Genomic DNA, 16849 nt, shown 5'->3' with positions numbered 1-16849 from the left:
TTACATGCTTTTGTCAGGCTCCTGTTGTCCAAAGGTAACCTAGTAGCTGAAATTTATGATGCTCAAATCTCAATGGTTTAACAGAAGTTTATTTTTGTTCTCATGAAGTCCAGTAGGAAGTGGTGGGGGAAACAGAGGATTCTCGAAGGGATGATAAATGCTCCAAAAATGATTGGGAACATGGGCTCCTTATATCCAGGAGCTCAAAATTAACTTTACAGGCCATAAAAACAGGATTACCAAATCTTGCCTCCTCAGCAATACTAAGAAACCAAACTGAGAAAAGGATGCTGGTCCCAGGGCAGCTTGTGATTGGATAATCTTGGGGGAAAGGGGCAGTCGGAGAGCTAGAAATGCTTCATGGAAGGAAGTGGAGTATGAACACTTCTTGTATTCACTCAGGAATTTTTTTCAGTGCATACTATGTGTTGTTCCAGGCAATGGGTATATGGTGGAGAAGAGAGAAAAGTCTGTCTCCATGCCTTATACATTTTGATGTATTCTACATTCCTACATCCTTCACAATAAGAAGACTGAGTGAACTCCAATCCTGAGTAGATTTTTGGTGTACATCCTGCTTTTCAAGCTATATATTAATACACAGCTATATCCTACTCAAATACTCAGTGAAAACAAAAAAGCAAATAAAAGTTGAGGCCAAGTGAGAGCTAATTATTCAAGAATAATTAGTTTCTATATCACCCATGTCTTTTTGAACAGAAATCCACAAGAGTAAGAACCCTCCACCTGACAGGAGTGGTAGATAATCAGAGAGGCAAGAGACTCTAGCTTTTTCTTCATGGCTGTTAGAGCCTCCAAAATTGGTATCACTTCCTTTCTTTTTGTGTGTCTGTTAAAAGATTTTCATTCCAGCTAAAATGGGGATAGGCTAAAAGGAATTTTAAAAGGGTTTCTATAAATTAACAAAGTCAATAGGTCATTCTGCAACAGCCAAAAAAAATGTAGTTGTAAGTCCTGTTCATCATATTTTTAAAGAAAATATCTTGGTGATACTGTAACAGTTCATTAAGTTGTCTTAAAGAATTATTCTTAATGCTTTTATGTTCCTATCTTTAAATGCAAGTGTGTGTGCTCACTCAGTCATGTCAGACTCTTCCAGACCCTATGGACTGTAGCCTACCAGTCTCCTTTGTCCATGGGATTATCCAGGCAAGAATACTGGAGTGGGTTGCCATTTCCTTCTCCCAGGGGATCTTCTTGATTCAGGGATAGAACCTGCGTCTCTTGTGCCTCCTGTATTGCAGGTGGATTTTTTACTGCTAAAATTAAAGTGTATAAATAGGAGCACATGATGTAAACATTCAAAATCTTACCATACCAAGAGTGCTAATTTTCTAATACAGGTAGATAGCTCTCTTTTATAGATGATAGGTGTAAATGACTGATTAATTTATGCATATATATCAATATATGAATATGTACATACACACAAATATCTATGTGTCTATTCATATATACTCTGCTTATAGAGTTGTGGGGGCTTCCCTGTTGCTAGACAATAAAAAATCAGCCCTTAATGTGGAAGACCCAAGTTCAATCCCGGGGTCAGAAAGATTCCCTGGAGAAGGGAATGGCTATCCACTCCAGTATTCTTGCCTGGAAAATGCCATGGCTCTGTCCATGGGGTCACAAACAGTTGGACACAACTGAGTGGCTAACATTTTTTTTCACACTTACTCCTGTCAAGTCTCTCTAAAACCTGCTCCACTCAAATTCAAATAGCTATTTTTAATGACAAATTCACAAGGAAAATAAAACAATAACTTTTTTATTGTTTGATGCAATTAACTGGTCTCCAAATCACAGGGTGGAAATTTTATCAAAGGGGCCATAGAACACAACGCCATCACTTCTACAGCTGCCAATTCAGCTCCTTTAAACGTCACTTGTTTGATGATCTGGAGCGGGGGGACTATGCCCTTGGGCCAGGTTTCTTGTTCTAAGGACTTAAGCCTTCATATTCCAGCACAAGGATAATTTCTGATGCAAATCCATCTGCCTATTTTCCTGATGGGAAAAGAAATTCAAATCTTTCCCATTAAATTGTGAAATAAATTGATTAATAAAAAAATGCACTTTCCCCAACTGAGAATTAGGGCTTAATGTAGTCTAATTAGTTTATTTTGAAACAACTACACAAAATGGTGATATCAAGCCCAGAAGAGATACAACTTGGATAATAAACAGAGATTAATGATTAGACATGTATTTGGTGTTATTGAATGACTGATGAATGCAATGAAAGCTAAGGATGAGCAGATAACATGAATTTGCAATTATAAAGTGTTAATTTAGGATACCATATTTGAAAAAAAGAACTGTACCATATATTTCAAATTCTACACTATTCTACCACCTATTCTAAACATTCTGTGTGTGTGTGTGTTGTGTGTTAAATCACTTCAGTCAAGTCTGACTCTTTGTGACCCTATGAACTGTAACCCACCAAGCTTCTCTGTCCATGGGATTCTCCAGGCAAGAATACTGGAGTGGGTTGCCATGCCCTCCTCCAGGGAGTTGTCCCAAACCAGGAATTAAATCCAAGTCACTTATGTCTCCTGCATTGGCAGGCAGGTTCTTTACCACCAGCACCACCTGGGAAACCCTTTACCTTTTACTGAACTTTAAGTTAATGGCATCACAGTATGTATGCCTTTGTTTCTGGCTTCTTTGATTCAGTATTGTGTGTGTGTGAGTTTTATTCTTGTTATTCAATACAATTATAGTTTGTCCACTTTTACTTCAGCAAAGTAGTCTATTATGTGAATATAATAGATATTATTTATCTATTATTTTTGTATATTTTTGTTGTTATCAGTTTGGGACTAAAAGTTATCTGTATTCCCACACACATATTTTAGTGATTTTATGTAGTATTTCTGTTGAGTTATCACCTGGGAGTGGGATTCTTTAGTCTGTATCGGTAAACAGCTTCCCAAAGTGACTGTACAATTTCCACTCTTATTTGGCATTATTCAAGAGTTTCTAGTGTTCCACATGCTCTTCCTCTGTCTTTTTTGTCCTAGTCATTCTCATGTTTGTGTACCTCCTTGTGGATTTTTAATTAATTTATTTATTTTTGCTGTGCTGAGTCTTCATTACTTTGCGTGGGCTTCCTCTAGCTACAATAAGTAGAGGCTACTCATGGACAAAGGAGTCTGGCAGGCTATAGTCCACGCAATCGCAAACAGTCAGACATGACTGAAGTGATTTAGCACACACAAAGCATAAAGAGGTTTTCCAATGTCTTTTTTAAGAGTCTACTATTTGTCTTTCTACTTACACCTAGCCTGCTTAATTGAATCGGAGGGGACGTTAAGCAGGGTCATATAAACATTCAATGACCCAGCACAATGTATTGAAAAGACTTTTTTGTTTCCATGTTACCTTGCATATCAATTTTGATAGGAATGAGGTGGCCCACATTCTTGTGCCATTAAATGTACTATCAGTTCATTATAACTTTATAACGGGCTCTTTCATTCATTATTATAAGTCTCTAGCTTGTTCCTTTTATTATTGGCCATTTACATTTTTAAATGAATTTTAGAATCAATGTGTCAATTTACACACACACACATACAATCACAGAATTTTTATTGGGGTGCATTGAAGCTATAAGCAAATTGTAAAGAATTAGAACACCCACAATTTTCCATTCCTACCTACAGTCAGTCTTTTGCTCTGAAACTGCAATTCATCCTATCAAGATACAAAGTCTATTTCTCCAATGCCTGAATCTGGGCAAGACATACCACTTGTTTGGGATGATAAAATGCAGTGGAAATGATGTTGTGCTGCATCATAGTTAGGCTTTAGGAAGGCTTGTATTTATTATCTCTCTTTTGGAACCTGCCAAGTCACCGTAAGAACAAGTTTAGGATAGCCTGCCCAATTATGGGAGATGAAAGGTGCTATAATATCTGCTTTCCAAGATAAAACCAGACATCACCCAGTATAAGTGAAGTTATCCTGGACCAACTAGCCTCCAGTTTATCCACCAGATGATCAAAGTTGCAAATGTGAGACCAGTCAAAATCATCTGAGCATGACCTAAATCAGCAGACCTTTCCTTAAAACGATAAATTTATGACTAGTAAGTAATTGTTATTTTAAGTCAAAAACGTGGAAGAAGTTTGTTACACAATAATTTCTAACCAAATATAGTCACAATATTGTGTCTTTCAATTCATGAACATAGTATTTCACTTAATTCATTTTACTTTTTAAATTTCTCTCAACAGTTTTGTATGTTTGGTAAAAAGATTCTTTGACTTTCTCTTTGCTTGGTAATTTTAAATACAATTGAAATTCATATTATTTTTATTTTTTTCCTCTCTCTGGCTATCCCACAGCTTGGGTTGCTATCTCACCTTAGTTCCTTCAGATTGCCCTCAGGGCATTCTGCCTGGTCCTCACCCTAAGCAATGCAGCCGGTGCCTCCCTGTTCAGCCCCTACTTGCTGGTGGCGGCTGCGACCGCTGGGAGTTGCCATTAGGCACGTAATCTGTGGGTTTTATTTATTTATTTTTCCTCCCAGTTATGTTGTCCTCTGAGATTCCAAAACTCCCCACAGACCCACCAGTGAGAGTGTTTCCTGGTGTTTGGAAACTTTTCCTCTTTTAAGACTCCCTTCCCGGGAGGAGGAGCCAAGATGGCGGAGGAGTAGGACGGGGAGAACACTTTCTCCCCCACAAATTCATCAAAAGAGCATTTAAACGTCGAGTAAATTCCACAAAACAACTTCTGAATGCCGGCAGAGGACATCAGGCACCCAGAAAAGCAACCCAACTCTTCGAAAGGAGGTAGGAAAAAATATTAAAAACAAAAAAAAAGAGACAAAAGAGGGAGGGACGGAGTTCCGTCCCGGGAAGGGAATCTTAAAAAGAGAAACGTTTCCAAACATCAGGAAACCTTCTCACTGCCGAATCTGTGCCGAGCTTTGGAAGCACAGAGGGCAACATAACAGGGAGAAAAAATAAATAAACAATTTAAAACTCGCAGATTGCGAGCCCTACGGTAACTCCCCCAGCAGAGAAGCAGCGCAGACGCCTGCATCCGCCATTAGCAAACCGGGGCTGGGCAGGGAGGCGCGGCGTGGGCTGCATCGCTGAGAGTAAGAATCTGGCCTGAATACCCTGAGCGCTATCTGAGCGAAATAATTTGGGCTAGCAAACCAGACTGTGGGATACCTACCACGCGAAAAGCCAGCCCTAACCTAAGACCGCCAGGCCCGCGCACGGAACAAAGGACTGAACAGAGATAGCCGGCTGCAGACCTTCCCCCTCCGGTGACAGGCAGCCAGAGCCGGAAGAGGGCAATCGCAGCCCCAGAGAGACATTATCTATAAAACTGTAAGCAGGCTTCTTTGCTAACTAAAACTTCTTGGGGGTCTGGACGGTCAACATCTGCCTGAGAAGGTGCGCCGGTTTTACATCCAGATAACCGAGTGGCGGGGAGGCGATAAGTCGCAGCATTGGCGCTCGCCTGGGAAGAGCAAATTGGCGCTCGGACCTGGGAAGAGCACAAAACGCAGGCCCAACTGAGTCTGCGCCTCTGAGGACTACCCGAGTGCCTGAACCTGAGCGGCTTGGACCTGGGAGGTGCATGCAGCCCAGGGCCAGCCTCGGATTGTTCCCGGCGGAACAACCTAGAGTCCGAGCAGTGTGGACAGGGAGGCTACACGCGCCGTGAGCGGGGGCAGACCCAGGGTGGCTGAGGCACTGCGAGCCCACGCCAGTGTTATTTGTTTGCAGCATCCCTCCCTCCCTCCCCACAGCGCGACTGAACAAGTAAGCCTAAAAAAAAAAAAAAAAAAAAAAGTGTCCTCCACCGTGCCCTTTGAGTCAGGGCGGAAACCAGATACTGAAGAGACTAGCAAACAGAAGAAGATATAACAGAGGGAAACGCCTTGGAAGCTACAGGCAATAGATCAAAACCCTGTGGTTACTACGGACTACATAGGAAGGGGCCTATAGATCTTGAGAAATATAAATCTGACCAAGGAACTAGCCAAAAATGAACTGAACCCACAACACCCACAAAAAAAAAAAAAAAAAGTCCTAGATATATTTTTATTATTTTTACGATCATTCTTTCTTTTTTTTTTTAATTAAAAAAAAAAAATTTTTAAGTCCTCTATTGTTCCTTTAATTTTCACCTTTATATCCTATTACTTTGCAAAAAAAAAAAAAAAAAGACCCTATTTTTTTCTTCTTCAGCAAACTTCATATATATGTATTTTTTTTTGTTTGTTTTTGTTTTTTTCTTCTTTTCTTTAACATTATATTTTTGAAATTCTAAACTCTACTCTAGATTTTTAATTTTCGCTTTTTGGTATATGTTATCAATTTTGTACCTATAGTTTTTTTTTTTATATAATTTCTGTGACTTTTTTTTTTCTTCTTCTTCTCTGTTTCTTTCTCTTCTTCTTTTATATAACATTGTATATCTGAAATTCCAAACTTTACTCTAGATTTTTAATTTATGCTTTTTGGTATTTGATATCGATTTTGTACCTGTATTTTCTTTATAATTTTTGTGACATTGTTCGTATTTGTTTGTTTTCTCTCTTTATTTTTCTTCTTTTTTTTTTTTTTCTTAACATTGTATTTTTGAAATTCCAAACTCTACTCTAGATTTTTAATTTTTGCTTTCTGGTATTAGTTATCAATTTTATACTTGTACTTTCTTTATAATTTTCGCGACCTTGTTTGTTTTTGTTTGTTCGTTTTTTCTCTCTTTCTTTTCCTTCTTCTTTTCTTTAACATCGTATTTTTGAAATTCCAAACTCTACTCTAGATTTTTAATTTTCGCTTTCTGGTATTAGTTATCAATTTTGTACCTGTACTTTCTCTATAATTTTCGCGACCTTGTTTGTTTTTGTTTGTTCGTTCTTTCTCTCTTTCTTTTCCTTCTTCTTTTCTTTAACATCGTATTTTTGAAATTCCAAACTCTACTCTAGATTTTTAATTTTTGCTTTTATGTATTTGTTACCAATTTTGTACCTATAAGGACCCAATCTTCAGGACCCATTTTTCACTAGGGAGTGAGATTACTGGCTTGACTGCTCTCTCTCCCTTTGGACCCTCCTTTTTCTCCACCAGGTCGCCTGTGTCTCCTCCCTAACCCCTCTCTACTCTACCCAACTCTGTGAATTTCTGTGTGTTCCAGACGGTGGAGAACACTTAGGGAACTGATTACTGGCTGGATCTGTCTCCCTCCTTTTCACTCCCCCCTTTTATCCTTCTGGCCACCTCTGTTACCTTCCTCCTTCTTCTCTTCTCTGTATAACCCCGTGAACATCTCTGAGAGGTCGAGTTGTGGAGTGCACATAAGGAAGTGACTACTGGCTAGCCCACTCTCTCCACTATTGATTCACCTCATCTCATTTGGGTCACCTCTAACTCCCTCCTCCCTCTTCTCTTCTCCATGTAACCCTGTGAACCTCTCTGAGTGACCCTCACTGTAGAGAAACTTATCATCTTTAATGTAGATGTTTTATCAATGGTGCTGTATAGAAGGAGAAGTTTTGAAACTACTGTTAAAATAAGACCGATAATCAGAAGCAGGAGACTTAAGTCCAAACCCTGACTCCAGGGAACTCCTGACTCCAAGGCACATTCATTGACAGGAGCTCATCAAATGCCCCCATACCGACACTGAAACCAAGCACCACACAAGGGCCAATAAGTTCCAGGGCAAGACATACCAAGCAAATTCTCCAGCAACAAAGGAACACAGCCCTGAGCTTCAAGATACAGGCTGCCCAAAGTCACCCCAAAACTATAGACATCTCATAACTCATTACTGGACATTTCATTGCACTCCAGAGAGAAGAAATACAGCTCCACCCACCAGAACACCGACACAAGCTTCCCTAACCAGGAAACCTTGACAAGCCACCTGTACAAACCCACACACAGTGAGGAAACGCCACAATAAAGAGAACTCCACAAACTGCCAGAATACAGAAAGGACACCCCAAACTCAGCAATTTAAACAAGATGAAGAGACAGAGGAATACTCAGCAGATAAAGGAACAGGATAAATGCCCACCAAACCAAACAAAAGAGGAAGAGATAGGGAATCTACCTGATAAAGAATTCCGAATAATGATAGTGAAATTGATCCAAAATCTTGAAACTAAAATGGAATCACAGATAAATAGCCTGGAGACAAGGATTGAGAAGATGCAAGAAAGGTTTAACAAGGACCTAGAAGAAATAAAAAAGAGTCAATATATAATGAATAATGCAATAAGTGAAATTAAAAACACTCTGGAGGCAACAAATAGTAGAATAACAGAGGCAGAAGACAGGATTAGTGAATTAGAAGATAGAATGGTAGAAATAAATGAATCAGAGAGGATAAAAGAAAAACGAATTAAAAGAAATGAGGACAATCTCAGAGACCTCCAGGACAATATTAAACGCTACAACATTCGAATCATAGGGGTTCCAGAAGAAGAAGACAAAAAGAAAGACCATGAGAAAATACTTGAGGAGATAATAGTGGAAAACTTCCCTAAAATGGGGAAGGAAATAATCACCCAAGTCCAAGAAACCCAGAGAGTACCAAACAGGATAAACCCAAGGAGAAACACCCCAAGACACATATTAATCAAATTAACAAAGATCAAACACAAAGAACAAATATTAAAAGCAGCAAGGGAAAAACAACAAATAACACACAAGGGAATTCCCATAAGGATAACAGCTGATCTTTCAATAGAAACTCTTCAAGCCAGGAGGGAATGGCAAGACATACTTAAAATGATGAAAGAAAATAACCTACAGCCCAGATTATTGTACCCAGCAAGGATCTCATTCAAGTATGAAGGAGAAATCAAAAGCTTTTCAGACAAGCAAAAGCTGAGAGAATTCTGCACCACCAAACCAGCTCTCCAACAAATACTAAAGGATATTCTCTAGACAAGAAACACAAAAACGGTGTATAAACTCGAACCCAAAACAATAAAGTAAATGGCAACGGGAACATACTTATCAGTAATTACCTTAAATGTAAATGGGTTGAATGCCCCAACCAAAAGACAAAGACTGGCTGAATGGATACAAAAACAAGACCCCTACATATGTTGTCTACAAGAGACCCACCTCAAAACAGGGGACACATACAGACTGAAAGTGAAGGGCTGGAAAAAGATTTTCCATGCAAATAGGGACCAAAAGAAAGCAGGAGTAGCAATACTCATATCCGATAAAATAGACTTTAAAACAAAGGCTGTGAAAAGAGACAAAGAAGGTCACTACATAATGATCAAAGGATCAATCCAAGAAGAAGATATAACAATTATAAATATATATGCACCCAACACGGGAGCACCACAGTACGTAAGACAAATGCTAACAAGTATGAAAGGAGAAATTAACAATAACACAATAATAGTGGGAGACTTTAATACCCCACTTACACCTATGGATAGATCAACTAAACAGAAAATTAACAAGGAAACACAAACTTTAAACGATACAATAGACCAGTTAGACCTAATTGATATCTATAGGTCATTTCACCCCAAAACAATGAATTTCACCTTTTTCTCAAGCGCACATGGAACCTTCTCCAGGATAGATCACATCCTGGGCCATAAAGCTAGCCTTGGTAAATTCAAAAAAATAGAAATCATTCCAAGCATTTTTTCTGACCACAATGCAGTAAGATTAGATCTCAATTACAGGAGAAAAACTATTAAAAATTCCAACATATGGAGGCTGAACAACACGCTGCTGAATAACCAACAAATCACAGAAGAAATCAAAAAAGAAATCAAAATTTGCATAGAAACGAATGAAAATGAAAACACAACAACCCAAAACCTGTGGGACACGGTAAAAGCAGTCTTAAGGGGAAAGTTCATAGCAATACAGGCACACCTCAAGAAACAAGAAAAAAGTCAAATAAATAACCTAACTCTACACCTAAAGCAACTAGAAAAGGAAGAAATGAAGAACCCCAGGGTTAGTAGAAGGAAAGAAATCTTAAAAATTAGAGCAGAAATAAATGCAAAAGAAACAAAAGAGACCATAGCAAAAATCAACAAAACCAAAAGCTGGTTCTTTGAAAGGATAAATAAAATTGACAAACCATTAGCCAGACTCATCAAGAAACAAAGGGAGAAAAATCAAATCAACAAAATTAGAAACGAAAATGGAGAGATCACAACAGACAACACAGAAATACAAAGGATCATAAGAGACTACTATCAACAATTATATGCCAATAAAATGGACAACATGGAAGAAATGGACAAATTCTTAGTAAAGTACAACTTTCCAAAACTGGACCAGGAAGAAATAGAAAATCTTAACAGACCCATCACAAGCATGGAAATTGAAACTGTAATCAAAAATCTTCCAGCAAACAAAAGCCCCGGTCCAGACGGCTTCACAGCTGAATTCTACCAAAAATTTAGAGAAGAGCTAACACCTATCCTGCTCAAACTCTTCCAGAAAATTGCAGAGGAAGGTAAACTTCCAAACTCATTCTATGAGGCCACCATCACCCTAATACCAAAACCTGACAAAGATCCCACAAAAAAAGAAAACTACAGGCCAATATCACTGATGAACATAGATGCAAAAATCCTTAACAAAATTCTAGCAATCAGAATCCAACAACACATTAAAAAGATCATACACCATGATCAAGTGGGCTTTATCCCAGGGATGCAAGGATTCTTCAATATCCGCAAATCAATCAATGTAATACACCACATTAACAAATTGAAAAATAAAAACCATATGATTATCTCAATAGATGCAGAGAAAGCCTTTGACAAAATTCAACATCCATTTATGATAAAAACTCTCCAGAAAGCAGGAATAGAAGGAACATACCTCAACATAATAAAAGCTATATATGACAAACCCACAGCAAACATTATCCTCAATGGTGAAAAATTGAAAGCATTTCCTCTAAAGTCAGGAACAAGACAAGGGTGCCCACTTTCACCATTACTATTCAACATAGTTTTGGAAGTTTTGGCCACAGCAATCAGAGCAGAAAAAGAAATAAAAGGAATCCAAATTGGAAAAGAAGAAGTAAAACTCTCACTATTTGCAGATGACATGATCCTCTACATAGAAAACCCTAAAGAGTCCACCAGAAAATTACTAGAAATAATCAATGACTACAGTAAAGTTGCAGGATATAAAATCAACACACAGAAATCCCTTGCATTCCTATACACTAATAATGAGAAAACAGAAAGAGAAATTAAGGAAACAATTCCATTCACCATTGCAACGAAAAGAATAAAATACTTAGGAATATATCTACCTAAAGAAACTAAAGACCTATATATAGAAAACTATAAAACTCTGGTGAAAGAAATCAAAGAGGACACTAATAGATGGAGAAATATACCATGTTCATGGATTGGAAGAATCAATATAGTGAAAATGAGTATACTACCCAAAGCAATTTATAGATTCAACGCAATCCCTATCAAGCTACCAACAGTATTCTTCACAGAGCTAGAACAAATAATTTCACAATTTGTATGGAAATACAAAAAACCTCGAATAGCCAAAGCGATCTTGAGAAAGAAGAATGGAACTGGAGGAATCAACCTACCTGACTTCAGGCTCTACTACAAAGCCACAGTTATCAAGACAGTATGGTACTGGCACAAAGACAGAAATATTGATCAATGGAATAAAATAGAAAGCCCAGAGATAAATCCACGCACATATGGACACCTTATCTTCGACAAAGGAGGCAAGAATATACAATGGATTAAAGACAATCTCTTTAACAAGTGGTGCTGGGAAATCTGGTCAACCACTTGTAAAAGAATGAAACTGGACCACTTTCTAACACCATACACAAAAATAAACTCAAAATGGATTAAAGATCTAAACGTAAGACCAGAAACTATAAAACTCCTAGAGGAGAACATAGGCAAAACACTCTCCGACATACATCACAGCAGGATCCTCTATGACCCACCTCCCAGAATATTGGAAATAAAAGCAAAAATAAACAAATGGGACCTAATTAACCTTAAAAGCTTCTGCACATCAAAGGAAACTATTAGCAAGGTGAAAAGACAGCCTTCAGAATGGGAGAAAATAATAGCAAATGAAGCAACCGACAAACAACTAATCTCAAAAATATACAAGCAACTCCTACAGCTCAACTCCAGAAAAATAAACGACCCAATCAAAAAATGGGCCAAAGAACTAAACAGACATTTCTCCAAAAAAGACATACAGATGGCTAACAAACACATGAAAAGATGCTCAACATCACTCATTATCAGAGAAATGCAAATCAAAACCACTATGAGGTACCATTTCACACCAGTCAGAATGGCTGCGATCCAAAAGTCTACAAATAATAAATGCTGGAGAGGGTGTGGAGAAAAGGGAACCCTCTTACACTGTTGGTGGGAATGCAAACTAGTACAGCCACTATGGAGAACAGTGTGGAGATTCCTTAAAAAACTGGAAATAGAACTGCCTTATGATCCAGCAACCCCACTGCTGGGCATACACACTGAGAAAACCAGAAGGGAAAGAGACACGTGTACCCCAATGTTCATCGCAGCACTGTTTATAATAGCCAAGACATGGAAGCAACCTAGATGTCCATCAGCAGATGAATGGATAAGAAAGCTGTGGTACATATACACAATGGAGTATTACTCAGCCATTAAAAAGAATACATTTGAATCAGTTCTAATGAGGTGGATGAAACTGGAGCCTATTATACAGAGTGAAGTAAGCCAGAAGGAAAAACATAAATACAGTATACTAACGCATATATATGGAATTTAGAAAGATGGTAACAATAACCCGGTGTACGAGACAGCAAAAGAGACACTGATGTATAGAACGGTCTTATGGATTCTGTGGGAGAGGGAGAGGGTGGGAAGATTTGGGAGAATGGCAATGAAACATGTAAAGTATCATGTGGGAAACGAGTTGCCAGTCCAGGTTCGATGCATGATGCTGGATGCTTGGGGCTGGTGCACTGGGACGGCCCAGAGGGATGGTATGGGGAGGGAGGAGGGAGGAGGGTTCGGGATGGGGAACACATATATACCTGTGGCGGATTCATTTTGATATTTGGCAAAACTAATACAATTATGTAAAGTTTAAAAATAAAATAAAATTGGAGAGAAGACTCCCTTCCCGGCACGGATCTCCATCCCCACCTCTTTTGTCTCTCTTTTTTCCTTTTATATTTTGTCCTAACTCCTTTCGAAGTCAATGGGCTGCCTTTCTGGGAGCCTGATGTCCTCTGCCAGCATTCAGAAGTTGTTTTGTGGAATTTGCTCAGCGTTCAAGTGTTCTTTCGATGAATTTGTGGGGGAGAAAGTGTTCTCCCCATCTTATTCCTCGGCCATCTTAGGACCGTCCCCTATTTCCAGTTTTCTATATTATTTTTAAAATTAATTATCCAGTCGTTTCCAGCTTAAGTTATAAAAATGTTTTTGCATATTGAATTTATACTCTATGACTATGCTATTTAGTTACTATGAAGTGTATGACTCTTTGCAACCCCATGGGCTGTAGCCCACCGGGCTCCTCTGTCCATGGGATTTCCCAGGTAAGAACAGTGGAGTGGGTTGCCATTTTTTTCTCCAGGGCATCTTGCCAACCCAAGGATCAATTCCATGTCTCCTACTTGGATGGCAGATTCTTTGCCACTGAGCCACCTGAGAAACCCCTATTCTAAATAAGCTAACACCATTTTAAAAATTGTAATAATTTGTAAGATCTTTGGAATTTTTTATTTTACAATCCTATTTTCTGAGAATGATGACAATTTAGTTCCTACTTTTCCAAATCTTATTCCTTTTTCTTTTTTTTACTTGCTTTCTTGAATCGTCTGGAATATGCAGCACAATTCTGAAAAGAACTACTGAAACAAGCACTCTATGACTCTCCCAATCTCAGAAAGAAATCTTTCAGTATTTCACTATTAAATATGATATTTCTAGAGAAAGACAAATATCATATAATATTTATATGTGGAATCTATAAATGGTATAATAAGTTCATTTATACCACTTGAATATTTACAAAAATAGAAATAGACTCACAGATGTAGGAAAAAAACTTATGGTTACCCGGGAGGAAAAGGATGGGGAAGGAATAATTTGTGAGATTGGGATTTACATACACGAACTTCTATATATAACCTTCCCTTGTAGCTCAGTTGGTAAAGAATCTGCTTGCAATGCAGGAGACCCAGTTTCAATTCCTGGGTCGGGAAGATCCCCTGGAGAAGGAAATGGCAACCCACTCCAGTATTCTTGCCTGGAGAATTCCATGGACAGAGGAGTCTGGAAGGCTACAGTCCAAGGGGTGGCAAGAGTCGTATATGACTTAGCAACTAAACCACCACCATATGTAAAATAGGTAACTAATAAGGACCTACTGTAGAGAACAGGGAACTCTACTCAATACTCTGTAATGACCTATACTAAATTTGGTTCCTGTTACATCAGTTGCCCAAAGTATACCTTTATTGATTTATCTTTTAAATAGACTTACAAGAAGCAGAAAAAAGTCTAAGCTTGCTCATATACTAGTATTTTCTACTTTAGCTGGAGTGTTAGTCCTTCTACTTTGTCTTTTTCCTTAAGTATTGTCTATTGCAATACCACACTTTCTTTTTTTTTAATTTATTTTTGGCTGCTCTGGGTCCTTGTTGCTGTGCACACCCCTTCTCTAGTTGCAGTAAGCAGAGCTATACCTCGTTGCAGTGTGCAGGCTTCTCACTGCGGTGGCTTCTCTTTCGTGGAGCACAGGATCTAGGCACGCAGGCTTCAGCAGTTGTGGCACACAGACTCTAGATATAGGCTCAGTAGTTGTGGCACACAGGCTTAGTTGCTCCAGGCATGTTCAATCTTCCTGGACCAGGGATCGAACCTGTGTCCCTTCCATTGGCAGGTAGATTCTTATCCACTGCACCAGCAAGGGAGTCCCACACTGTCTTGATTGCCGTAGTTTTATAGTACATTTTAAAGTTGTGTGATGTCAGTCTTCCAACTTTGTCTTTCTTCTTTAATATTCTGTGGTCTGTTCTGGGTCCTTTACCTCTCTATAGAAACTTTAGAATCAGTTGGTCAGTATCCACAAAACAACTTTCTGGGATTTTCATTTGGACTGTGGTGAATGTACAGAAGAATTTAAGAAGACATAAATTTTGACAACATTGATTCTTCCTCTCCATGACCATGAAATAGCTCTCTATTTCCTTAGTTCTTTTATTTATTTCATCAATTTTGTAGTTTTCCTCCAATAGATCTTATACATATTGTGTTACATTTATACCTAAGTATATGATTTTGGAGTGTCAATGATACTGTGTTTTAATCTCAGATTCTATGGGCTCATTGCTAGTATATAGAAGATGGAAGCTAAAAGTCATTATTTTTCTTCAGTAGTCTAATATCCATGTACCACACATGTGGCAATATAGAAGAAATGAAGCATGAGCTAACTATAGCCAGAAGAAAACCAAAGCTGCTTTGTGGCATAAAAATGGGTTTCAATGAGCACAAAAGACACATCTTTTAAGTTCCTGATCTTTCAGTAATGCCACTTTCATCACCTTTCTTCCTCCAGCACTTCTCACAAACTTTCATCCTAACAATCTATAACATAAATAAATACTTCTCTTAATGAAATATCAACAGCGGTTTTGTTTACTAACAGAATTTTGCCTGCAATGGTATTCCATTTCTGTGTGATAAATTCTTAAGTAAATAGATGAATTAATGAGAAAGGAGACGAGATTAGAAGGAGAGGAAGCATTGCAAGGAAGGTTGGGAAAAGAAATGTAAGAATTTGTCTCATACCGCTGATTTTCAAGGCATTTTGAAAGAACTTTTTCTGATAATGCCTAGTTTTATATGGGCTGTCAAAATACAATTCGGCTGATTCCTTAATAGTCTGAATTTCTCTCTTCTGTTTTAAGTATAGTAGTGTGAGAAAAAAAATTGTTTTTGATTTGATAATTCACTGGCACTCTATAATCAAATTGATCTTGAAAATCACAAAACAGAAATGCTGTCTCAAAAAAGTCATTGATATAATTTAGAATCTCCATAATAACAGTATATATTTTTGTTTAGCATCTCTGAATGACTCCACAGTTTGCAAAGTTGTCTCCAGTAGCTAACACACCAGACATCACATGTACCAGAAATACTTCTATTTGCCATTTAAACCTGACTTCTTTGCATAGAGAGGGTGTCTAGAAACACTCATAAATGTTAGGTACAGCCAGGGCACTTGTACATTTATTTCCTGCTGCCTCTTCTTTGATGCCCTGTGTTCACTCCATTGGCCTTTACAAGCCACAGTGTTTCATGTGATTTCAAAGGGTTTTGATTTTTACACTGTCCCTATCATTATCAAATGAGCTAACAATCAAGCATGCAGACTTATCAGTTTAGTTCAGTTCCATCGCTCAGTCGTCTGACTCTTTGCGACCCCATGAATTGCAGCACGCCAGGCCTCCCTGTCCATCACCAACTCCCGGAGTTTACTCAAACTCATGTCAGTCGAGTCGGTGATGCCATCCAGCCATCTCATCCTCTGTCGTCCCCTTCTCCTCCTGCCCCCAATCTCTCCCAGCATCAGAGTCTTTTCCAGTGAGTCAACCCTTCGCATGAGGTGGCCAAAGTACTGGAGTTTCAGCTTTAGCATCAGTCCTTCCAAAGAACACCCAGGGCTGATCTCCTTTAGAATGGACTGGTTGGATCTCCTTGCAGTCCAAGGGACTCTCAAGAGTCTTCTCCAACACCACAGTTCAAAAGCATCAATTCTTCGGCACTCAGCTTTCT

Source organism: Bos indicus, chromosome 24, assembly GCF_029378745.1.
Source record: "Bos indicus isolate NIAB-ARS_2022 breed Sahiwal x Tharparkar chromosome 24, NIAB-ARS_B.indTharparkar_mat_pri_1.0, whole genome shotgun sequence".
NCBI lineage: Eukaryota > Metazoa > Chordata > Mammalia > Artiodactyla > Bovidae > Bos > Bos indicus.
This window is presented reverse-complemented; position numbering follows the sequence as displayed.